The sequence below is a fragment of the Saccoglossus kowalevskii genome, chromosome 14 (assembly GCF_978046115.1).
Source record: "Saccoglossus kowalevskii chromosome 14, keSacKowa6.1, whole genome shotgun sequence".
Taxonomy (NCBI): Eukaryota; Metazoa; Hemichordata; class Enteropneusta; family Harrimaniidae; genus Saccoglossus; species Saccoglossus kowalevskii.
In genome coordinates, this window is record NC_140654.1 from 13,310,797 (window position 1) to 13,338,421 (window position 27,625).

General features: G+C 36.6%; 1 protein-coding gene and 1 long non-coding RNA gene across 3 annotated transcripts in view; one reads left to right on the top strand and one right to left on the bottom strand.

The window, feature by feature from the left end:
* LOC100370428 (uncharacterized) overlaps window positions 1-27,625 on the top strand; it is a 35,662-nt gene that overhangs the window by 2,131 nt on the left and 5,906 nt on the right. The window contains exons 2-3 of one of the 2 annotated variants that reach the window (XM_085507929.1): window positions 28-154; window positions 25,714-26,000. The gene's annotated coding sequence lies outside the window, so the exon portion shown is untranslated. The remainder of the gene's footprint in view (window positions 1-27; window positions 155-25,713; window positions 26,001-27,625) is intronic. The other variant, XM_002738928.3, reaches the window with a different exon arrangement.
* LOC146734471 (uncharacterized) lies at window positions 5,967-9,149 on the bottom strand. Its single transcript, XR_014931609.1, has 2 exons — window positions 9,028-9,149; window positions 5,967-6,207 (listed from the first exon to the last, which is right to left on the bottom strand). It is a non-coding gene; the product is annotated as an uncharacterized LOC146734471 (long non-coding RNA).

The window sequence follows — 27,625 nt, forward strand, 5'->3', positions numbered from 1 at the left end:
TAATACCCAAATAACTGTTTTATCTAGTGTGTGGCTGTACGTCTTCCGGATCGTCAGCACAGTATTGGCTGAATGGTTTCAAAGCTATCATTATCAAGTGACTAAAACGTTACACTGTCTTCATCATTGGAATCGCCAAGGTCAGCGTCTTGAGGTTTGTAATACTAGTACATTGTACGTCCCGAAAACCCCACCGAAAACACTGTTCATAACTAAACTACCCCCGTGCGACTATATAATTTATAACGGTTGTTGTCATCGGTAAAAAGTTAAATTAACAATTTTAAAACAAAAGTAGTCCTCCGGTGACACACGTGGTGGTTGAGAACAAAGGTGAGTTCTGTCCTGTTGTACAAAAGGGGTCAGCAAGTCCAAAAATAGAGTGAATCAAACATCAAATATCTATCACATCATCATCACCATTATCATGACTGACATGTGATTGTCACCTGCCTGTCAAATATGCAAGATTACGGATCTATTGTCTATATATCAGAGGTCAGATGACTTGTTATAATGTTCTTCCAGTGATTGACACCTGTATGAGTCGTTATTAAGCGTCGTCTATTGCGATCCATGTAAGTACATGTAAATGTGAGATTGCGAAAAATGTTCACGATTCTCTTTCGCTATTTCTCGTGCGCTCGTACTGTGCACGTAATAAATTGGGTTATTAAGCAACCTTTTTGAGAGATACCGGTGGCCGGGTTCAAGTTGTCGATCCGGCCGGGGTGTTTGGGGGAGATACCCGGTTCGAGGATCAGGGAAACGTTCTGTGCCGTGACGTACTAGTGGCGATTGGGTGAGTATCAATCTCCTTCCCATAGGTATTTGCGCTTTACGCAATGATAAGTATTTAAACGCGTATTGAACTGTTCCGAGTTCGGATGTTTTCGTTTTTTTTACTTACTCCAGTACCCATGGTAGATGTTTGTCAGTTTATCTGACATATTATGCCTTGCCAATCACATTGATTTTCGCATTTAATGATTTATAGGCGCCGTAAACAGTTATATCACTCGGATCAATCATCATCAGTGGTTAGGTGAGAACCAATAAATCACGTCAATCCACGATAAGCGTCAATGTAATCTCAGAAACAGTCCATCTATCATGATAGAGGAACTGTGTCATATAACAATAATTGTTACCTAAGGTGTAATCGGGGGTGTAATGTACTCTGTTAACATGGACGTACACAAGTTGATCCATATTGTCCATCAACAAGAACACTTTATTATTTAGTTATAATTCAGTAAATATTATAAATATAGCCGACGAACTGGCAGAACTAATTGAGATGCACCGTGAGCACATTGACTGTGAATTTTACCGTGACAGCCCTGGTCCCTTATACAAGTACTGTTCCTATATCAGACTGTATTGAGATTGTATTGGGGGGTCACTAGAACCCCCTAGAACCATGGAAGGCGATAGAAGAATGCTCTGTCTGTGCACTTCTCTGCTGGGCATTTCAACGTGAAACTGGAGGGCGCTATTCAGAACTCACTCCACCGTAAGATTGCGTTGTTTCATAACAAACGGACGCTAATTTCTTACTTGTGGTTAGAAAAGAAATTCGCGCACAGAGATAATACGACACAGATTAGACTGGGTGGGTAGAGGTCGATGTGAGCAAAATTGATGAAGGACAGCATATGATTTTGTTTAATCTTTTTAACAGCAACTTCAAATTTTGTCATGTTGCAAAAAATGAATTAAAAATAAATAAAAAAGTTTCTGGCCAATTTGTTGACATGACGTGATGATGTAAAATTGTCAACTAAAAAACATAAAAAAAAACTGTGACGCGAATGTTTTAACTGCAGCATGTCGTGACCAAAAATAAATATTTTTTTTTTTCTGTTTTTCTATATTTTTCAAAAAGTTTACAAAAAATCATAAAAATGGGCAAAATGTTCCCACCAACATTTCTGGGTTAATTGATTGCATCCAATGGGTTAAGAAGTGATAGTCGTGTCGCGTTCTGTTCGATATGGGACCCATAGCAACACATACAACACATGGTAAATACATCGTTTGTTTACTCAAAATTCAAACTAGCCTGATATGTAGGCGTGAGTGGCGCCCTCGCAGAACGGCATTAGATCCTCGACCTTGTCAGCCTAAATTCGAACATGCTCCACGCGACGACTGTAGCGCTTAAAACAAACTTAAGCTGGGGTCAATAGGATAATAGTCTGTTTGCAATTGTTGCAATGCAATCGTTGCCATAGCAATCATTGCCGTAGCTGCATACATGTGTAACAGAGGTTTATGTTAGTCATATATCTTGTTGGATGCCTTCATTATAGCACTGGTTGCATGTTACTATCTGAAATAGCGCTTAATACATACAGCTATGAATATTAATCAGGTCACATGATCAAAAATGGCCATTTGATGTTATGCATAACTAATCATGCCTCTATCATAGCACTATTTGCATGTCCTTATCTGCAACAGTGCTGGAGGTATTACTGTTATGCATAATACACAAAGAAAGTAATTAATATGCATGTATTTCCTATTTGATAACAATCGGTTAAACTGTAAATAAAACATGTACATGACTTATTCCAGGGCACCTACGTACAAAGTTTCATTGAAATCTGATAAGTGGTTTTTGAGATATTAGTAGATAAACATTGTCGAAGAGCATCTATATACCAAGTTTTATTGAATTATGTTGAGTGGTTTTTGAGATACATGTATTATTGGGGAAAAATGCAAATTGATTAATTTCGTATTGTGCTCGAGCATTTACGTAACAAGTTTCATTGAAACGCAATGATACTTTTTGTGATATCGATTAAAAAGCTGAAAAATAGCTGATTATTATGTAAATTAGCTAATTAATATTCACTGATTTTAACCAAAAATCTGAGGTCTGTGCATGGATCCAGAACATCTATGTATCTAGTGTCACTGAAATCCATTGGGTAGTTCCTGAGAGAATGGTAGAAAATACATACAGACACACTATCGTTGCACACAGAATTCAAAAACAACAAATGAAATTATATTTAAAGAATATTTTATTGTTTGTTTGTTAAATATTAACAGTAAAAGTAATATGTTAATAGCTAGTTTACTATGTAACACTACTGTGGGGTGTCCACTTTTTTACACATTATGTTAAGGCCTTAAACAAATTTGATATTTCTGATGTGATCTTTTTCTTCCACTTATTTCACCACTGCGTAGTGCCCTCTGTTGATGAATTGATTAAATTTGCCAAATTTTTGCCTCACCACCCATTTTTAAGAAAGAAGTTTAACAATTTTTTTCTGCGCATGGCCTAAAATATTCCATATTTTTAGATGATGGTAATATACATCAGTTTTTCACACACCAAAACCAATTCAACATAGTAAAAATTGTGATATATTATTACTGTAAAAGGATTAATTATTCACTGGGTTTTAATTTTGCTTATTTCGCTGACGGGAAAATGCGCTAAATTAAAACCCAGTGAACATGTAAAATTTAGCATAGAACACATTATCTAAATGATAAAACCATGAATTTAAAACCTGCTGAGTATGCCTGAAATGGTAAATCAGTGAAATTTAAACCCAGTGAAAATTTGTCATTTTACAGTATTATACAAGATAATCATGCCTCTATCAAAAAAGTTATTCAAGAAAATGAAGAAAACATTTTTTTGATGGGAAAATTATGGTGATTAAAAGTCTATTAACTATTGTACTGTAAACTACATTTTAAAATTATAACTACTAGTATTCACCATTTTAGCGAATTCTCTTTAATACATAGGGCAGCACTTTAAATCCATATCAAACACTGTGTAGTTTACACGACAACTGTGCTGTTTAAATGTACACTTGCGTGTCACAGTAATCATTCTAAAAGTATAGCTTCAGATTTTTGTTCTCAAGTTAGGCTTCACAAAGACTTTTTGTTTCACCAACTATAATTCAAAGTGGCTGCCAATTTGGCCTTCAACTCTACGAGAAAAATATAATTATTGGAAAATACTTTATTTTAGCTGGAATAAATTTTCAGTGAAAATATTTTCTTGGTGTTTTGTATGGATTTTATTTTTACTGATTGTTTACGAGTTGAATGTAAAATATAGGAAAAAAGGTATATTTGCTGGATTTTATTTTCACTGAATCATTCCTTCAGCGAAAATAGAGAAAATTAATTCCAGTCAAAAATAAAGTATTTTACAGTACATAGAAAGGAAGTCAATTTTTATTTTTTCAACCTAACGAATGAATTATACTGAATAACGTGGCCAAGTTGTTGCACGTGACTGTCTTTGGTACATGGCGTCTGTTGGAGCATATCTACTTATCAAGAGTGCTGTATCGTTTGTTGTTGTGTATATTTCAACGATGGTTGGACCCTTGTACAATGATTAATACGAAATGACGACTTGACATTAAAAAGCACTGCCTCTGAAATGAGACAATTATTTACTTAAACAAAACAACAAAAACAAAACTTAAACAAAAGACAGTATTGATAACTTGAGTAACACATGGTCCTCAGACTCAGAACATACATGCAAAAAACACGCTATTATGTTTTCAGTTGTACTTTTCAGAAGAATAAATTGAATTTACTACAACTATCTAGGCACCATAAACGATCACTAATTGAAACTACTAGGACAAGTTTAGCATTATTATTGATTTAAAGTCTGAAAGAAATTAACATCAATGCATATAACTACCAAAATTTAATGAAATTTATAACAAAGTTATTAAAACATCATAAAATTGACATCAACACTTTCCATTTCTTTGATTATTGCTTAACTTTTTCACCGCCAGTTCTCTGTTTTCATCACAAATTCACAAAATAGTCTTTTTTTATAGTCTGCATTTTCCTTCAAAAGATTGAGACAAAAATAGCCACATTTTTTGTGTAAAAACTAAAAATTACTAAAATTTTGTCTGTTGGCTCCAAAATTAGGGTTCATTTCCAGAAATATTGAATACAAGAAAAAAGTGCAGAAAAATTAGGGCAAGAAAGTTTGATAGTAAAAATGAAATAAGTGTTTATGTTGGTTGCATATAAAAAAAAAAAAATGAAGAGAAAAAAAATGGATATTTTCTTGTATCTACATGTTGTTTGAACACCAGACAGTTCTGCAATTGTGCAAGAGGACAGGATGGTACATTGAATTGAACATTGTTTTACATCTGGTATGTAGTCGAGCTATTGATCCAATATTGGTAGTTAGCCAGCTGTCGCATTTCTACTCCTTGACGAATCGCTGCATCGGTTGTGGTCTGATTGGTCGTGTCTTCTGTTGTAACAGGCACTTCCCCTTTGTTTTCATTGATGCTCGAACCATGTTGAGTACAGACTGGCTGGATCACACCACTCATGTAGGCGGTATGCTGAGATGGCATGTCTACCGGTGACGTGTAGCCAGGTGTGCTGGCGACTGGTGGTGATGACATGTTGTTGCTTGCAGTCAGCCAGGATGCTGGATAAGGTGGAAATGGTGGTGTGCTAGATTCCATTGCTGCTGAAGAAATAAATAAACAAGTCATTGTCAATGACACGTCCCCGTTCCGTTCATATTTGAGTGACATATACATTCAAAGCAGATCATGACCGAAATGCACCTGCATATGTACAACACATTGTACTAAATCTGAACAAGTCATGAATGACACTGCCTTCGCTAGTTGTCATTCTAAAGTTGCATGGACATAAATTGGCAAACATGATTTCTATGGCATTTTCAAGTTTATAGCACTCTCCATCCAGGTCAGCATTATTCTCAGCAAGGAAACCAGATAGCACCAAACCAGTGCAACAGGTAAAATGACAAGGAAGTATACAAATCAGATCTGCAAATATGTAGAGTCAGTGTTGTGCCTGTTTGGATAAACTAGTTTGTGGCCCTGGATTAGTTTCAATATCTCTAATAAGGACAAGATTACTTCTCATACGACAATGATACAAATAAAGTGCAAAAATCCAGAAAAATATTATCAAGTTTTTATTATCATACATTAATATTAACAAATCGTGTGAAATTTTATGCACAGAGAAACACATATTTATGCTTTGGTTGACAGAACTTCTCAAAGTAAAAAAAAGAGGACCTGCGAAACTTTATACAATTGTCAGACACGCAGTGAATAGTACCGGTATGTTTTTGTAATACATGTAGTTCCAGTGGCTTTGCTTTCTGAGAAAAAAAATCTGGCTCTGCACCTGAAAAAAAAAAAAAAAAAAGAACATTTAGCCCAAAGTAAGCAGAGGTTGTAGCATATGTGCTCCCATTGGCTGTTAGATTTAATTAAAAAAGATATTTGAGTCTTTTTAGTACGAAAAAATATTACTTAATAAATTTATACCAGCCAGAAAGAAATTGCAGTTCACACTGTACTATTTTAAACATGTTCTACCAAAGTCTAGGATGAACTAATTCAACAGTCTGTTTCCACTCTACTAAGTTGTCAAATTAATATTTACGGGATTCTGCAAAAATAAAATATTAAGAATGTGCAAAAAGCCAGAGTACTTATGTTTTCAATGTCATTAAAATCTGACCAGGGATTTGCCGAAAATTTCACCTGAGCTGAACCAAATGGATGCCAAGTTATCAAAAGAAATAAAAAAAAACTATTGAGAAAAATACAAAAAAATACATTTAATATAAAAGCAGATAGAAGTGCATAAAAAACTAATCAGCAGAGGTAGTGATCATGTAGGCACGGTTACTAAAAGAGACGGTTAGGAAACGCTATTGTTAAAAGGTGTGAATCTGCCTAATCCCTCAAGGATGCGTGTCGCGCTGTGCACGCCCTCTATTGCTTGAGATTTCAAGGCCCACCATTTTGTTTCATTTTTGTGTCGATCACTTGATGTTCCGCGAATTTGAAATTTAAAGCTTGTTTTCGATAGAATATCCACGTTTAGTGAACAAGCTCTACGAAGAACCACACGTACATTTCGGATGAGTACTCTTTGTGACTGTGAAAACATTCAGAATCGAGAATCGTCATTTATCGTTTTCACTGTTGTCATGAGAGTAAGCTTGGGTCCCGGTAGAAAAAGTGACAAAAATTCTAACCCCTAAGTCACTATTTTAAAATACATTATATTATAAAAAATACTACCAAATGAATTTTTAGTATACTACTGTGCGTACTTATGAAGGTTGTGTGCGATTTGGGGGCTTATTAGAGTAAATTTTATAGTTTTTCTTTCGCGTCACTGTATCAGCCATTTTGTTTAAAGTCGTAACACTTTTTTTGTAGACGCCGTAGAAATTGTTGAAAATGTATTCAACATTTTCCGCCAGTTTCATAAAATGCCTGTTTAATTGTTCTTGTCCGTCCTTGTTTCAGTTTTTTGGAAAATTTTTCATGTTGCAATATTCAGCGTGCCGTTAAATGTGGTTTTAGTCAACGCTACAATTTTTGAACACATTGAACTGTCGGTACAACTTTCTAGCAGTCTCTTCGCCAAATCAATTTTTCGAACCCTTTTTAACCGTTCTTAATTTCATTGGAACTGCCTGTTGTTGCATATTTGGTCTGCTTACATGCATTTTGTAGAGCATGGGCGGGTCATTTCAGTTATCTTATCGCATATTTTGTTTATTTCCAACAAAATGTACGTGGTATCATGGCTCCTCATTAAAACTTTCGCCTGGCTGAAATATAAACACTTGTATGGTTTCTTTGACGTCTTTTTTTCTGATCATGTTTTGTTGGTTTTTTTATTTCAGTTTTCTGCCGATCTTGTTATTTAGAAACGAAAATGCCATACAAGACAGGCAAATTTGTATTGAGTTTAAACCGAGCGACAGGTTTTGTCAGGATTCACTGTAACAACTTACACTTTAGTATTACTGAAAGTATCGACAGAGACACAATAAAATGGCGTGCAGTTGTTGATTGTAATGAACTCTGGGGAAAATGACGTCATAATTGCGTGATTTCCTGTCTACATTTTATGTTAATGATTTATCACAGATTAGTACGTCTTTTGTTTCAAATGTTTACCCGCGACACGCATCCAATGAAAAGAACATGGTTCGTTTCCTAACCGTCTCTTTTAGTAACAGTGATGTAGGTAACCTAAGTGTATATCAAATTTCCTTTGAACTGGATTGCATTGTCTCAGATTGGCTGCTAATTTGCATATTAATTTGCATATTAATTTGCATACTAATTAACATATTGTAGTTGATTAAAATAATATACAAAATAATATCCGGAGTTTTGAAAAAAAAAATATGACTATTAAGTCAACATCATTAAAATTGAGGATTACGTGAATTTGACCCCCTCCCTAAAATTGTTTCACATATCCCTTAAAAACATGGCCGCCGTTAAATTCATCTCAATCGAGGTCCGTAATTTGTTTTCCTGCTCATAATGGAGATAAATTATGGTAGCTAAACATTGAAATTGCCACCCTGACTTCAGTACCGAAATAAATAGCTGATTGGGAAAATGTGTCTCTGTTGACAGAGGTTCGATTTACCGATAAACTTCAACACCGCATGGAGCATGGAGGTCCCGGTCACGAGTGTAGTAACGCACTCGGGTATCATATTTACTTCAAAGGTAATTTAAAAGTGATGATAGATTCATTGATATTGAATTACAGTACTTTTCAATTTCATCATTGCTTTCAAGCAGTCACGGTTGGCCGAACTTGACTTGTGTTTTCTCGATAATTCTTGTCTAATATGTCGTCACGAAACCAAGTTTCAATCTGCTAGCAGTTGCCAATGAACACCGGAAATAGCAATCGTACATAACAGAATCACAATCAGCGTGTTCTAAACTTTTACGTTTTTATTATTCCAGCATTTTATATGCCAAACGTTATTCCCAAGCCTCCTAAATGACGAGATAAACTTTCGATTTACACGTTTCATAACCAGTTCTTAAACTAATAGCAGGACTGTTTTTCTGGCAAAGTGTGACACTGTGCGATCGCTAGTTTCTCACTGAAGTCAGGACACAAAAGGATAAATCAAAGTTCATAATAAATACCATAAGCACAGTTTCTTACCTTTGAATTTAATCTATGTAAGCCTTGTCCAAACTTAAAGAAAGATACAGTCCCGGAATACAATATCCTCAGACGAAATCGACGGCGATTTCCTCAGCAGTTAGACTGGCGCATGCGCAATACGGTATGCCAGTTCTCTTGCGAGATGTCGTTAGAACTCGGATTTTTCCAGCAAATTTCGGCACTTGTACGAGTAAAATGTTGAAAATCACAGAAACACACAATGAAACTTTGGCGAATCAAAAAAATACTTGGCGTGCATATGTATGGCATTGAGAATTACATTTGCACCAACTTGGAAAAAAATTGGACAGAGCATATCAAAGTTATAAGAGGTAAAAGACGGACGCACGGACGGACGGACGGACGGAACCCAATCTATAAGCCTTCGGCAGACTTCGTCTGCGAAGGCTAACAAAATCCATCCATGCATGACTGAGATCCGGTTCCGGAATTGTGAAAATACGTGATTTTGATGCATTTTCGGCCTTAAAATGGCCATCATTCAGCTATTGTTAAGCGGATCATGAAACAAATGCACATATCTATTTGTGACATGATGTACCATGTGTGTATGAAGTTTGAACTTGATCAATCCAGACATGTCTTGGATACGAATCCAGAACTGAATTCTTTAAAACAAAATGGCCGCCAGTCGGCCATTTCAAACTTGATCTGAAAAAAAAAAAATGATGTGCATCAAGGTCCTATTATGTTTAATGTATGTACCAAATTTGAATGAAATCCGTCCATGCATAACTAAGATCCGGGTCCGGAATGGTGAAAATATGTGATTTCAATGCATTTTCGGCCTTAAAGCGGCCGCCATTTGGCTATCGTTAATGAGATCATGAAACAAATGCACATACATATTTGTAACATGATGTACCTTGTGTGTGTGAAGTTTGAACTTGATCAATCCAAGCATGTCTCAGATACGGATCCAGAACTGAATTCTTTAAAACAAAATGGCCGCCAGTCGGCCATTTCAAACCCGATCCAAAAAAAAAAAAATGACGTGCATCAAGGTCCTATTATGTTTAATGTATGTACCAAATTTAAACAAAATCCGTCCATGCATAACTGAGATCCGGGTCCGGAATGGTGAAAATGTGCCATTTTGATGCATTTTCGGCCTTAAAATGGCCGCTACTCGGCAATCGTTAATCGGATCATAAAAAAAATGCATATGCATATGTCCCATATAATGTGTGATGTATGAGTGAAGTTTGAACTTAATCGGTCCATGCATGTTCAAGATACAGGTGATCACGGACGCACGCACGGACGCACACAGGGCAAACCATAAGTCCCCGTTTTCGGACTACGTCCGAACGGGGACTAACAAGCAATGAGAATGCACATTCCCTGTTCTGTATTAAATGCAAAATCCATCACCTTAGCGATTCACAATTATGGAGATTATTTGTGGCTATTGTGATGTATTCTGTTGTTACAGGACCTTGATGCATATCATTTTATTTTTCAGATTGGATTCAAAATGGCCAACTGGCAGCTAATTTGTTTTAATGAAGGCGGTTCTAGAACCATACCTCCGACATGCTTTGACTGATGTTTAAATTTTATATACTTATTATACATTATGTCCTAGATATACAGATGTATTGATTTGATGATCCAGTTCAAAATGGCCGAATGGTGGCCTTTCTTGTGTTAAATTTAGTGCATTAGGCAATTCAAAAAAACCTGAAGTGCACTTTATACAGCGCCCTCACCTCCCCTCCCCTCCCACACACACTACAAGCTTGTATAAAACATGTATGTCTTTAATGTAAAGTCACATGGACATTTTAATCCTGAAATGACGTCCTGAATGTAGTTTGAGCACTGGGCTAACTTGTATCTTTATTGCTGCTAGTGTGTATGCAGTGAGCTGCCTTGTGAAGAATCTAAGTTGTATCAGAGGTACATTACTTGGGGTTTGCAACTACGGTGACATGATACCAAGATCCCGTTACAATCTTGCTCTCGCATAAGCGTTCCAACTCAGAAAAATGCGAATGCGCATGCCCGAGGTAACTCGGATACTGGGATGTCCAGGTGGATCAAAATAGCTGCCCACGATATGACGGATTACGAGAACTATATTTCCTTTACATTTTCGATGTATTACATTTTTCACTACGATCGTGGCAAGAAAATTTGTATTTTTTGCATTACAAACCTTTAACATTGATATATATCATGTCAGAAGTTCGTAGCCTCAGTCTCGCTATCTACGAGAAGAGACTTGAATGGGATCTTGACATGATGTCACCATACAGTACTATGCGAGTTGCAAACCCCAAGTAATGTACCTCTGGTTGTATATACAGGCTATGCTGGGGATGTCCATAACTTGCGAATCCATAACTGGGGCCAGCAATTTTGCAATGTAACGCCGAAAACTGACAACTTTTTTACTATCTTTCATCATAGCTATTGTCATGAAAATTATTCTTCTGTCGTTGACTTGACCTCTATGATGAAACACTAGTAGTGATGTCATTCTTAGCCAATCAGTAAAGCAGATGCTTAAAGGTCAAATATGATTGACAGACTGTTATCAGCTTTTATTCAAATTCATGTTTCATGATTGGCTCAAGAATTAAAACATGAATAGTAGTAATCCCGCGCCCGTTTGTCGCGCGCTCATCTCACGCGACCAGTGTTTTAGCGTAAAGGTGAACAAGTCGATTTCCGTTTCGAAAATAAATATAACGTACATTTGTCTTACGCTAACGCCTAAAGCCATGTAAAGCAATCACATTATGACAAATTCTGAAACATTAAATAGCGTGTTCCATTTTGTCTCAAATGATACTTTTGGAAATGCGACAATGTTCATGTTCGGAAATCTACATGGAACATTTTCATTCCACGTGTTCCAATAATTATTATGATGTACATTTCCCATAGTTGCGAATATTTTCTGTCATGAAAAATAGAATATTTAGTTGTTTAAATTTACCTTGTTTTGTCCGCCATTGTTGTACTGGTTCGTAAGCCATAGTATTTCCGTTCAATATGAGAAGTTGCTGGTGTTGCTGTGCCACTGCTGACCCAATCGCCGCCGCAGGTGAGAAACCTGAATTTGGAGCCACGGACGAACTAGGCGCTGGCCTTGGTGTATATACGTTTTCCGGAGGGTGGTTCTCTGGCCGAGTTACTGGCAATGCAGGCAATGGCCCGGTCCTGGAAATTCCGATTCTTCGATCCGTCGCCTGTCTTCTGCGAAGAGCCACTTGTTTCTTCATGACGTCTTGTCTCATCTTGGTCAGATTGCAGTCTTGGCAGGTACAATTGCGGTAGCAGCAGACTGGTTTGTGGTCTTTAATTCGGATGACTATGCCATGATTTCGACATCGAGCACATTTTGGTTTCGGCTTTCTTGTGACTGGCGAACGTTCCGCCGGCGGTGTTGAAATTGTCAACGCATCAGCACCTTCGTAGTCCGACGTCTCGTTTGAAGACATTGGTGACAATCCGAAAGTAATGAATCTTTAAAAACAATTATTTAGGTACAATTTTTCAAATACGGACAACAGTCGCGACACTAGTGTAAGCTGTGGTATCATGTAAATGCGTTAATCTGGTTTCGCGCGCCCGCGCCGATTTCAGAAGCATGATTGGTTGACACCATTCCAGGCGAACTGATACATAGTAGCAATTTTTTGGTGACGTCAGAGTATTTTTACTTTTTGTTTACTCTTGTCAAGTTGCTGTTGAGTAATGCACGCGTCACTCGAAAACTACAGATTATAATTTCTGACTATAACATCAGTATTATCTGCACAAAACGCATCCGTCTAACTAAACATACCAAAATATGTTCGAGCAGTTTGGGGACCACATAAATATTCGCTATGGATGGCCGAACAGTGACGTTTCCGTTCTGGAAATAACACCTTTTTAGAGCATGGTGTATAATTTCTGAACATTTTTCTTTTAATTTTCTTTATTTTAAAGCGGGGAAGTCGTCATCCGCGCATGAGGTAGACGGCCAGCGTGTCGTTGTTTACAAACAAGAGTTTACCCACGAGACTGTTGAGGTGACTCTGAATAATCCGAGGTCTGATTACTCTAGAGTTGAAATCCTCGCATATTAATTAACTGACATGCAACCAGTGCTACAATGAAAGCATCCGTAGAAAGATATGACTAATGTATCAAATGACTATATATGGTCATGTGAACTCAATAATATGCATAACTGTAATATCTAAAGTACTGTTGCATATAGGGAAATGCCATTGATGCTAAAATATCAAGTATATGGTCATTAATTCATTAAATATTTATAATTGTTAAACCACATTTACTTGGAGTCACCCTATTCCTTGAATTGATATAGTCCGTATAGAATTCAACTGCGAGCAGTTAACCTTATACTAGTAACTTTCATTTAACCTTGGTTCGTGTTCGCAATTTAAGGTCTCGCGCCACTAATTAGCCTATCAGCGTTCGTTCAAATCTTATGGTTGTTGTTTAAAAGCCGACTGCGCTTTACCTGAGAGGCGGTGTATGAGGGCGTACTTCAATTACTAGTTTTAGGAGTTTGAGTTTTTTACTGACCAAAATTCTGTGACATACATATGGCTTCAACAAATTAAAACAATATTTTAATACCCAACATTGTCGCACCGCGCATGTGACATTTGAGTTGATAAACACTGATTTCCCACAATCCAACATGCTCTTCTAATGGAAACTAGTTTTGACTTGGGCGTGACATGCACTAATTACCACTTGGTGACTACGTTGATGCCTTCCAATCACCAGAGAAAGTACCTAGTTGAAGCTTTGGTTATGGCGCCACGCACATGCATGTTTAAACTCACCTGTTTGACTCTCGTTTTTTCTTGAAAATAGTTTAAGAACGTTTAACTGTCCTCGATTATCTTTTTCATTACATCAAATCTGTCCAAATAAATTTCACGTTAGTACAATAGTATATGTACAGAGGTGGCGCCAATAACGATGTCAGCCCTAGTGGGGGGGGGGGGGGTTGTCGGGAATTACCACGGTAATTTTATAGAGCGCCGTTTTTGATACAGATGGTGTCAACTTCCTGGAAATGACGGACGCAAATATCCCACACCATCGTCATCTTTACTGTATTAGTGTCACACAGTATAGATATTGCACTTACACGGTATACAAATGTATTAAAGCGCGGCAGTCGTCGCGCTGCGCATGTGCGACATTTGTGTTGATAAACATTGATTTTCTGGCTGGTACATAACGCAGGTCGGGTCGCATCGGGTCGGGTCGGGTCACAATTTAAACAGGCCCTCGAGAGTAATAAACTATTCTATGAAAAAAATGTTGTAATTTCATTATTAATCATACAATTTTCCTCACATATAATTGTCGTTATAAATACATGAAAATAAACTGACGATCTGTTCTTCAAATGAATAAAAAGCTTCATAACCACGGGATTTATTACGTCGATTAGAATTATAATATACTGTATTAAACGACCAAGTTCTTTTGGGAGTTTTGCGTGAGCGACATCGCATCATGTCAGAAAGATATCAAGAAGCGTTTGTTGCGTATGTTATTTTAATAATCCGTAAAAGTAAATTAGGTAATTGCTTAGGTAATCTTCTATTAAAAGATGATGTCTAATAGAGAAAGTATGGTATGGCTGTTTTTACGATTTGATTATTACTGCTTATTTATTTATTTACTTCTTCTGTAATTCTAGTTTATTGTTTTACTTTTGACATAAGCTTATTAGGGTCCAAGTCAATTTGAACCCTATTGTTTTTGTTCAAGTTTTTCTTTCTTCTTCCGCCGTTTTTGTGTCGACCTAGAACTTGAACACCGTTGCACTTAGACTTCTGAAACTTCTCATGCAAATTGGGGACCATGAGAACTGGTGTACCTAACTTTCAGAATTTTGATTGGTTGATTGGTTTGGCCACCATCTTGGACTTGGAAATAAACCGGAAGTGACTATTTCGCCACTTTCTATAGGTCTAGGTGATTTGATTTTTTATGACATGTACTACATTTTATGTGTACTTGACACAGTCAGCTGGAGCACACGTGATAATAAAATAGATACGATATTTACTATATGGGGGCCGCCATCTTGAATGACGCATACAACTAAATAAGAGACAAGTTGTGAAACGCGTTTTTCAGATTCCTACAAATCAGGACAAAAATACCAATCTTTCACAAAAATACGGTCCGTTGGGGTTATATTAGGTCAACCGATAACAAAATTCGGCCTAATTCGTCGTTTTTGTGTGGAAAAATCCCTTGCATACGAACACCTAATTACGCGAAGAACCTAGAACACTAAGCCGGGGTATTTGAAACCTAAATTGTCATCTAATCGTTAGGCCGTCACTGATTGGCTGCTGAGCTGGAATGCCAATTTTTAGTTTCAAATACCCCCAGGTGGTCTATGGTACAGCCATGGTTCAACTATGTATTATTAATTCACGCAGTTGCGAAAACCTTTCAGATTTTGCTGGGTTGCATCCGGGTAGCACGTGATATCACTGAACCTCACGGCGTGTATTGGTTGGCGATAGTTATTGTGCTCTGACTGATGGATTCACTCGGACGTAAACTACGCCCGACACAATGCCGTACCACGATTACTAAATTTGTCTGCATAAACCCAAGGACTCAATTCAATGTTTCTGCTCGGACTCGGAGCTATTTTTTTTAATTCCGACTCAAGCTAGATATAGCGTTTCCGAAGGCATCCATGGTGATGTTAGAGCTAAGAAAGTAAAACATGACCCATATAAGCTAAGCCAAAAAAAAAGTGTAATTCCAAATTACCTAATTACTGTGAAATACTTTATTTTCGCTCGGAATTTAATTTCACTATTTTCGCTGAAGGAGTGATTCAGTGAAAATAAAATCCAGCTAATATAAAAGTATTTTATAGCACACTTTTGTCGCTCCACGGTCAGAAGCAGTCAACGAACGCGTTACATTATTATGTGTATTGTTTTAGAACTCGTCTTCACATTCAGTTGTCTACGATTACATTTGAAGACATTCTAAATGTTTAGAGTATGTTGTTAGATGTTAGTTTTTACCTCCTACTCGTTCATTTAAACAGTGCCTTCCCTATACAAAATCGAATGTCTGTCCATTGTCTTTTCTCGCCACCACTTCCCACAGCCTTTTATGGATATTGCGCCCCTACTGAAAATATCTGTTAACCAACAGTTTTTTTTATTTTTTGCGATGAATCTAAAATAAGTAACAATATAATTAACGTTTTGAGCAAAAGTTAATTAATTTTATATACCCATGTAACTACACATCACTGGTGGTGTACCCATGGCATAAAGACAAAACACAGTGCTATTTTCGCCCAACCTTCCGTGGATAAATATAGCTAGTAATACTAGTATAATAAAATAATAAAGACAAAATACAGTACTAGTTTCACCCAACATTGGTAGTTCAACAATTTGGATGTCAATAATCACTGTTTAGATAAGAACGACATACTATCAAATAACTCAACTAAAACACACAAAGAGATAGCACGTGAGAAACCCAAATGTTGTCAAGTGCGCCGTCAGAGGTGAATTGGGCAATACATTTCTTTTTGTTTAGTTCAATAATTTTAAAGATTCTGAAGTCAATGCGATTATGCCCGATTAGCTACCCAAATCTAACACCTAATAGCTAGTCCAATCAGTGAGCAGCTAGTTCGTTGACAGTTTTTTTTTTTTAGGATTGTTCCATAAGCACTAATCTGACATGTAGGCTTGACTTCAACTGAAGCACCGCGGAGGGCGCAACTCACGCGACCTCGGCAGGCTACATGAGCACTGGTCACAATCGTGTGCACAGGCTAAGTAGCATTGACTACCAAATCAGCTAGATGCAAACAACCCCTTAACAAATTACTGAACCAAACAAGGTGAACACTGTTTTGTACACAATCAGTACTGAGGGTGTATGTTAATTATATTTAACTACTACATGTAGTATATCTGTGCTATGTTTATAGAAGAACCTTCCCAAATAAAAGAAATTCTAACAAGCAGCCTTTCGGCTGAGATAGCTCCGCTGTTAGCAATGCATATAATAATTAAAGAACAGAAGATATCATTAGAAAATGAACAATATGTATAGTATCAAAGCAATCGGACGTGCTGTTTTCAACAAGAATTCGAAAATATCGCTTTTCACCAAAAAATGACAAAAATATTCATAAAAAAATAGATAATTGAATATATCATCAGAAAATGAACAAATCTGAGAGAGGTCTACCTGTAGTACCTATATGTAGTTTTTAACAAGAAGTCGAAAATATCACTTTTACCAAAAATGACAAAAATATTCACCAAAATAAGAGAATTGAAGATATCATCACGAAATGAACAAATCTGAGAGAGGTCCACATGTAGTACCAATATATGTAATATCAAAGCAGTCAGACTTGAGGTTTTCAAGAAGAAGTCGAAAATATCACTTTTCACCAAAAATGACAAAAATATTTACCAAAATAAGAAAATTGAAGACATCATCATGAAATGAACAAATCTGAGAGAGGTCTACCTGTAGTACCTATTTATGTAATATCAAAGCAATCAGACTTGCGGTTTTCAACAAGAAGTCGAAAATATCACTTTCTACTAAAATATTCATCAAAATAAGAGAATTTAAAGATATCGTCACAAAATGAACAAGTCTGAGAGAGGTCCACATGTAGTACCTATATATGCATATCAAAGCAATCAGATTTGCGGTTTTTAACAAGAAGTCGAAAACATCACTTTTCATCAAAAATGACAAAAATATTCACCAAAATAAGAAAATTGAAGACATCATCATGAAATGAACAAATCTCAGAGAGGTCTACCTGTAGTACCTATTTATGTAATATCAAAGCAATCAGACTTGCGGTTTTCAACAAGAATTCGAAAATATCGCTTTTCACCAAAAATGACAAAAATATGTTTTAACTGCAGCATGTCGTGACTAAAAAGAAATATATTTTTTCTATTTTCCTATATTTTTCAAAAAAAAATAACTAAAAATGTTCCCGCCAACATTTCTGGGTTGATTGATTGCATCCAATGGGTTAATGAGCGGTGGTCGCCGGGCCGCTTCCTGTTCGATATGGGACCCATAGCAACACATAAAGCATGTGTAAAATACATCGTTTGTTTACAAAAAATTCAAACTAGCCTGACATGTAGGCATGAGTGGCGCCCTCGCAGAACGGCATTAGATTCTTGACCTTGTCAGCCTAAATTCGAACATGCTCCACGCGACGACTGTAGTGCTTAAAAAAAACTTAAGCTGGGATCAATAAGATAATAGTCTGTTTGCAATTGTTGCAATGCAATCGTTGCCATAGCAATCATTGCCGTAGCTGCATACATGTGTAACAGAGGTTTATGTTAGTCATATATCTTGTTGGATGCCTTCATTATAGCACTGGTTGCATGCTACTATCTGAAACAGTGCTTAATACATACAGCTATATGCAGTGTGAGAGCTTAAAGTTTATTATTTATGCAAATTAGGTAATTAATATGCACAATTATTGAACCCAAAACTAATCAGGTCTCTGCATAGTCCTTGAGTATCTATCTATGTACCATGTTTCATTGAAATGTTATGCTTACTATTAATTTATTATGCAAATTAAGTAATTAATATGTACTGATATTACCCTAAAAACTACCAGGTCTGTGCAGTGTCCTATGACATCTAGGTACCAAGTTTCATTGAAATGTGATGATTGTTAGTTGAGATATTTTTGAGGTATATTTACTAAGTATTATGCAAATTAGGTAATTAACATGCACAGATTTTCACCCAAAACTAATCAAAACCTGGCATTAGTTCAGAGCATCTAGGAACCAAGTTTCATCAAAATCCAATGAGTGGTTCTCTAGATATCAGTGGAACAGTCGTGGAACAGCTAAAAATTAGCTAATTATCATGCAAATTAGGTAATTAGTATGCACAGATTTTTACCCAAAAATAAACAAATCTGCACATAAGTTCAGAGCATCTATGTATCAAGTTACATCAAAATTCAATGAGTGGTTCTTTAGATATCAGTGGAAAAGTCAGGGAACAGCAAAAAATGAGCTAATTTCTACCAAAACCTAATGAAATCTGCGCATTGGCCCAGAGCATCTATGCACCAAGTTTCATCAAAAACTGATGTATGGTTCTTGAGATATCGGTAGAACAGACGAACACGCACATGCACAAACAGATATACTAACTGCAACGACTCCCATTGTAAAGAGCAAAAAATGGCCATCTGATGTTCTGCATAACTAGTCATGCCTCTATCATAGCACTAATTGCATGTCCTTAGTGCTGGAGATATTATTGTTATGCGGTATTTCTTCCTATTTGATGAGTGGTACTCAAGGTATCTGTGGAACATATAATCAGTTAAACTAAATAAAACATGTATATGACTTATCCCAGAGCCCCTTATGTACCAAGTTTCATTGAAATCTGATGAGTGGTTCTTGAGATATTAGTAGAAAAGCTAAAAAATACATAATTATTATGCAAATTACGTGATTAATATGAATGGATATTAAATAAAAATAATGTGCATTGTCGAAGAGCATCTATGTACCAAGTTTTATTGAAATTGAAGTGGTTTTTGAGATATTATGGAAAAAACTTCAAATTGGTTAATTATTATCCATCTATTCAAACCGAAAACATTCACTGATTTTAACCAAAAATCTGAAGTCTGTGGATGGATCCAGAACATCTATGGGTCACTGAAATCCATTGGGTAGTTCCTGAGAGAATGGTAGAAAATACATACAGACACAATATCTTTGCACACAGGATTCAAAAACAACAAATGAAATTATATTTAAAGAATACTTTATTGTTTGATTGTTAAATATTAACAGTAAAAGTAATACGTCAATAGCTAGTTTACTATGTAACACTACTGTGGGGTGTCCACTTTCTTACACATTATGTTAAGGCCTTAAACAAATTTGATATTTCTGATGTGATCTTTTTCTTCCACTTATTTCACCACTGCGTAGTGCCCTCTGTTGATGAATTGATTAAATTTGCCAAATTTTTGCCTCACCACCCAATTTTAAGAAAGAAGTTTGACAATTTTTTTTTCTGCGCATGGCCTAAAATATTCCATATTTTTAGATGATGGTAATATACATCAGTTTTTCACACACCATCTCCCACTTCGTCTACTATTAAAGCTCAAAACCAATTCAACATAGTAAAAATTGTAATATATTATTACTGTAAAAGGATTAACTGGGTTTTAATTTTGCTTATTTCGCTGACTGGAAAATACGCTAAATTAAAATCCAGTGAATATGTAAAATTGAGCATAGAACACATTATCTAAATGATAAAACCGTGAATTTAAACCCCACTGAATATGCCTGAAATGGTAACTCAGCGAAATTTAAACCCAGTGAAAATTAGTCATTTTACAGTACATGCAAAAAACACGCTATTATGTTTTCAATTGTACATTTCAGAAGAATAAATTGAATTTACTACAACTATCTAGGCACCATAAACGATCACTAATTGAAACTACTAGGACAAGTTTAGCATTATTATTGATTTAAAGTCTGAAAGAAATTAACATCAATACCTACCAAAATTTAATGAATAACATTACAAAATTAATAACAAAGTTATTAAAACATTATGAATTTGACATCAACACTTTCCATTTCTTTGATTATTGCTTAACTTTTTCACCGCCAGTTCCCTGTTTTCATCACAAATTCACAAAATACTATAGTAGTCTTTTTTTATAGTCTGCATTTCCCTTCAAAAGATTGAGACAAAAATAGCCACATTTTGTGAGTAAAAACTGAAAAATTACTAAAATTTTGCCTGTTGGCTCCAAAATTAGGGTTCATTTCCAGAAATATTGAATTCTCGGAGGCGGACATCCGGGCATTTTCTACCGCCTGGCAACCCTCGCAGTGAAAACAAAGACCAAAAACTCGCAGAAAACGGTACTTTGCGATGGTTGTTGAGAGTCCCCTGAACAGTGTAACAAGATTAGCCCTACGTGTGTAACATATATGAATTTGGTTGTTCAGGATTACTTCAAAGTTGAGTTTGTGTTGTTTTCTCGAGTTTTCACCGGCTCCACCGGCGTTCCACAGCAGCGCGCACAAAGCCCATAGAAATACGTGGTACAGTGGTGCGCGTCTTAGCAACGTAGAACGTCCGTGACGTAGCTCCGCCCCGAGGATATAAGGAAAAAGTGCTAAAAAATTCGTGCAAGATAGTGAAGAAGTATTTATGTTGGTTGCAAAAAAAAATAAAAAAAATGAAGAGAAAAAAAATGGATATTTTTCTGTATCTACACTCCACTCATGTAGGCGGTATGCTGAGATGGCATGTCTACTGGTGATGTGTAGCCTGGTGTGCTGGCGACTGGTGGTGATGGCATGTTGTTGCTTGCAGTCAGCCAGGATGCTGGGTAAGGTGGAAATGGTGGTGTGCTGGAATCCATTGCTGCTGAAGAAATAAATAAACAAGCAATGAGAATGCACATTCCCCGTTCTCAGGGGTTTTTCCAGAAAAAAACTGCAAGAGGGAGCACTGCAATTCAGCGGCGCCACCAAGTGGGGGAGATAGAGTTCTGCTAACCAGGGTGTGGAGTTTTTCATAATCCGAAGTTAAAATTGAGCATTTTATGGGTTCCTTGGGGCAAAAATTACCAGGGGCGGATCTAGGATTCTGGAATAGGGGGCGGCCGATAAGTTGGAGTATTTGTGGTTCGTTTTTAGCTCCGCTGTCGACTTTGTCGAGCGGAGCTTATCATATGAGTGATTGTCCGTCGTCGTCCGTCGTCGTCGTCGTCCGTCGTCGTCGTCCGTCGTCGTCCGTCGTCCGTGTCAATGTTTTACTTTTTCGACTTCTTCTTGAAAACTACAAGCCTGAATGCTTTGATACTTGGTGTATATGTACCTTGGGTAGACCTCTCTCAGATTTGTTCATTTAATGATATCTTCAATTCTCTAATTTTGGTGAATATTGTTGTCATTTTTAGTAAAAAGTGATATTTTCGACTTCTTGTTGAAAACCGCAAGTGCAATTGCTTTGATATTACATATATAGGTACTACATGTGGACCTCTCTCAGATTTGTTCATTTTGTAATGATATCTTTAATTCTCTAATTTTGGTGAATATTTTTGTCATTTTTGGTAAAAAGTGATATTTTCGACTTCTTGTTGAAAACCGCAAGTCCAATTGCTTTGATATATTATACATATAGGTACTACATGTGGACCTCTCTCAGATTTGTTCATTTTCTAATGATATCTTCTGTTCTTTAATTGCCATGTGCATTGCTAACAGCGGAGCTATCTCAGCCGACAGGCTGCTTGTTTTTTCTATCCAATCATGGACAGAAATAACCGAAAAGGAAAAAAAACACATCCAAGACGAGAAAATGGTTTGGTTCGAGTGTAAATATGTGCGTACAATTGGCAGGTACAATTGCGGTAGCAGCAGACTGGTTTGTGGTCTTTAATTCGGATGACTATGCCATGATTTCGACATCGAGCACATTTTGGTTTCGGCTTTCTTGTGACTGGCGAACGTTCCGCCGGCGGTGTTGAAATTGCCAACTCATCAGCACCTTCGTAGTCCGAAGTCTCGTTTGAAGACATTGGGGACAATCCGAAAGTAATGAATCTTTAAAACAATTACACTGACAACTTAACAGTGGCGACACTGGCGTAAGCTGTGGTATCATGTAAATGTGTTAATCTGGTTTCGCGCGCCCGCGCCTATTTCAGAAACGTGATTGGTCGACAGCTTCTAGACAAACTGATACAGAGTAGCAATTTTTTGGTGACGTCAGATTATTTTTACTTTTTGTTTACCTTTGTCAAGTTGCTGTTGAGTAATGCACGCGTCACTCGAAGATTATAATTTCTGACTACATAATCAGTATTATCTGCACAAAACGCTTCTAACTAAACATGATGCCAAACTCTGTTCTTGCAGTTTGGGGACCACAGAAATGTTCGCTATGAATGGCCGATCAGTGGACAAGTCTCTGTTAAATATGCACTTCATTTTTTTTCCAGATCTGAAAATCATAAGTGGATCTTTTTCAAGATTTTCATCCAAAATTACCTCTCCCAACAACACTAAGAGAACAACTGAGCATGCTCAGAATAAATAATTATTCACTTTTTTCTTAAGAACAATTCTGTAACAGATTTCAATAAAACGTGACACATAGATGCTCTTGGATACTGACAGTTTTGGGTTGAAATCAATGTATCTTAATGACCTAATGTGTATATTAATTGTCCAACAATCGAAAACTTTTCCTCCAATATTTCAACCGGTCATCAGACTTATCGAACATTGGTACATAGGTGCTTACTAATTTGCATAAATTAACCAATTTATATGTGTTCCATTGGTCACAACACGGTTGTGGTGCCTCTGGATAATCCCAGATCTGATTACTCCAGAGTTGAAATCCACGCATGATCATGTGACCTCAATAATATGCATAACTGTAATATAGTATAATAGTACTGTTGCAGATAGGGAAATTCCATTGATGCTAAAATATCAAGTATATGGTCATTATTTCATTAAATATTTATAATTGTTAAACCACATTTACTTGGAGCCACCCTAATCAGTAGCGAATTAATATAGTCCGTATAGAACTCGACTGCGAGCAGTTAACCTTATACTAGTAATCTTCTTTAACATTGGTTCGTGTATCAGTGTTCGTTCAAATCTTAAGGTTGTTGCTAGCCAATGGATTTCGTTTCACTGCGTTTTACCTGAAAGGCGGTGTGTGAGGGCATACTTCAATTACTAGTACGTCAGCTGTTAGATTTTTGGCTGCTTTTCTGAGAATATTGATGGTGACAAATCTGTGTGTTTTACATTCATTTTTTAGTAGTTTGAACTGGCCCACATGTGTTTTATTGACCAGAATTCTGTTACATACATGTGGTTTCAACATTTTGGTCTGTTTTTGGAAAAAAAATCGCTCATTAACGTTGTCGCACCGCGCATGCGACATTTGAGTTATTAAACATTGATTTTCACACAATCCAACGTGCTCTTCTAATGCGTGCGTGTGTTGAATTGCAGCGTTCAATTGTTAAGTCATTGACCTCGGATCTCAGTATTTACGCAGATAGTGGCGATGGCGCAATAAATAGGACGTGTCTGTGGTAGGTATAGTTCTTGATTGTTCACTGTTTTTGCTTTTTTTTCCCTTGTGAGGGGATGTTTCTTTGTTCTTTGCAGTCACTGATGTGCAAACACAAAATATTGCTACATACACGTTATATGTTACGGGGACACCTTGTAATATATAGAAAATTGTAGTCCATGGTAATTATTCATTATAACCAGACAAAGTACGGGCAAACTATCCTTTCTCAATGATAGTTAACATAGCTGCGGATTGCGTGTGAAACTCAGCCTGAGATATCAGTATTTTATCATGTCATATTATTCATGGCTGGCATGAATTGGGTCAGTATGAACGGTACGTAAATCGACATTTCAATTAGCGATACAATACTTAGCTTTAATTAAATAAAACATAACAGAAAATGATAATTGTGAATGTTGAGAAATATGTTGAAAGAAAGCGAACAGTGCGCGTTATTATTTGATTAATATTAATTCTGCAACCGGAATTATCGAATGGCATTAAGACTGAGAAATCAAGTCATAGTATTCAATTTGGTCATTTTTGTCATTTTTGCTTTATATTATCTTGTACTTTATTTATATTTTGCGTGACATGTCAAATTGAAGTTGAAGTTCATTCTACTAAAAGGGACTACTTGGTATAAATAAAATAAACTGAACTCGCCTGAATACAGAGTGTCTACTTATAAACCCATTACATTATATTACAGTTCTATACAATCTGCTTTATTTCATTTTACTTTTGTCGTACGTATTTTTGTTCGTGTCACGGTACCATATGCTGCCATGCCGCTTTGTTGATGTGTCTTTGTTGTCACAGTCCCTGTGGCGGTGTACATGCCTCATTGAGTTGGCCTACTGAACCACGCGCGGAAAAGTACTAGTATATGTGTGACCACGCCACCAACGGCGAGCAATGTCTAAGACAGCCTGAGTGAGGCCTTACCATTAAATACTTTCATAAATCTGGCCACTGATACTTGTGAAGTTTGATACATGTCGTAGAATAGGGAAATGTTTGTTTTTCTGTTTAAGAAGCATTATATAATACCTTTTGAACATATATCTTGTTGTATTGAATAACCTTAATACAAAAAAAAAAAATTAAAACTCATCATTTTTCAATTTTTCTTTGGACGAGAAACAAAACCGTTTAAAGACCAGATAATATAAGACTTTAGTTTCTCCAGGCTTGATAATTTTAAGTGCATTAGTGCAGATAGGCACAATTTTTGTGTGTGCATACTTGTGTGTTTGTTTCAATCAAATACCCGACCTGACCTCCAACCTCCGGAGACTCGCCGTGCTACAGTTTGCAACCATGTATAGCAATAGTCTGTTAGTTTGTTGCGAACGAGGGTGTCAATATATGGAGTTGTCTAGTCAGACCTGAGGAGAGGGTTATATTACGTAAACCCAGTTAATTATTTATAGAGTAGGCGCGACTGACGATACAGTGTGTTGAATGATGTGTTTGGTTTTCATACAGTCCGCGGGGAGATTTGATGTGTGAAGTACTATACGAACAGCCTGACAAGTCACCGAGAACCGAAAGAACTTCGGCAGCCGGTTCGGCACACTGGGTTAGCGGAAGTTGTACTCGTATTTAAAGCAGCACCGGCGACTGAATAGTACGAGGTCATGAAATGAAATCATGTACAGAACAGTGTACGTATAAAGATCGACGTTAATTGTCTCAGTATTGGAATAAAAGGAAATATTCGTCCAACTATTCGTAACGTCGGCGATTAATGAAAAATATCTACCTGATCAAAGGTGAGTCAGTTTTCGCATGGGGTCAAATCGGGGTCAACTACGGCGTTCAGTCGAACAAAAAGGGTGCCCCGTTCGATGACTGTAATTGGGCATTCGTTTCTGCATACAACATGCATCATACAAGTTACAGCAAACTGCAATTGAAAGGTTTTCATTACTAGAACAGACTTATAATATCTTTAAGTTATCGAGTAAAATTTACTATTATTTGATCTCGTTAGATCCGCTGTCAATCTTGTCGAGTGGAGCTTATGATATGAGTGATTGTCCGTCGTCCGCGTCAACTTTTTACTTTTTTGACTTCTTCTTTGAAACTACAAGTCTGAATGCTTTGATATTTTGTGTATATGTACCTTGAGTAGACATCTCTTAGATTTGTTCATTTCATGATGATATCGTCAATTTTCTAATTTTGGTGGATATTTTTGTCATTTTTGGTAAAAAGTGATATTTTCGACTTCTTGTTAAAAACCGCAAGTCCGATTGCTTTGATATTAGATATATAGGTACTACATGTGGGTCTCTCTCAGATTTGTTCATTTTGTGATGATATCTTTAATTCTCTAATTTTAATGATTTTGTTTGTCTTTATTGGTAAAAAGTGATATTTTCGACTTCTTGGAAAAACCAGAAGTCCGATTGCTTTGATATTAGATATATAGGTACTACATGTGGACATGACATATCTTCGGTTCTTTAATTGAAATGTGTATTGCTAACAGCGAAGCTATCTCAGCCGACAGGCTGCTTGTTTAAATTCCCAATGTTGTTCTGGATAGTAGCGATAATATGCATTTACCAGCACTTTTATTAGCAAACTTTACCTGTAATGTTATGCAAATATTGCATGAATTGTTAAAATGTCATGATGCACTTAGACCTCGTGGGTCAGCATACGGTTCATTTTTATAGCGATAAAATCCGACTTGTGATATAAACTTTGACATCATGATTAATCTTATCTTATCTGCCCAAGTCAACATAAGAGTACACGGGGTTGGCAGGATAACCGGGTTAAAAGTCGCTTTATTCATGTTGATCAAAAAGGTACAAGACAATAACAACGCAGCACATACTAGTAGTCGATATGCATGTAACATACACTTTGCAACGCAGTGCACACATTGTATTTGCCATGTTATAATTGGGTCAATGTAATATCTAAATAAAAAAAAATGAATTGCCACATCAGTGTATTACGTCACAGTCCCTCTATCTATGATGTAGTAACCATAGCAAGTAATTATGAAACACCAGTTTTCATCTCAGGTGTACATTAAATAGCACAACATAAAGGGTTGGGCATTTAAAATAACATATAGGGAGATGGAAGCGTATGGCCAGGGTAATACTTTTCACAGTGTCTTATCTGTACGTTTTTATTTATCTTGAATGTCCTTCTTTCATGCATTTTCTTTCTCTGTGTCTAACTTGCAACTTTTTTTTAAAGAAATTTTCCAGCCACCCCTAAATATAAGAAAAAGGCAACACAAATAGCCGGTAGCAATAAACAGTGTCCCATTTTGCGTCACGGTGGTCTACACGAAAACACATAACAGGGGACGAGATATTTTACCGTGTACACTGGATATTTCAGCCATATTTTGTGGAACTATGAACAAAAT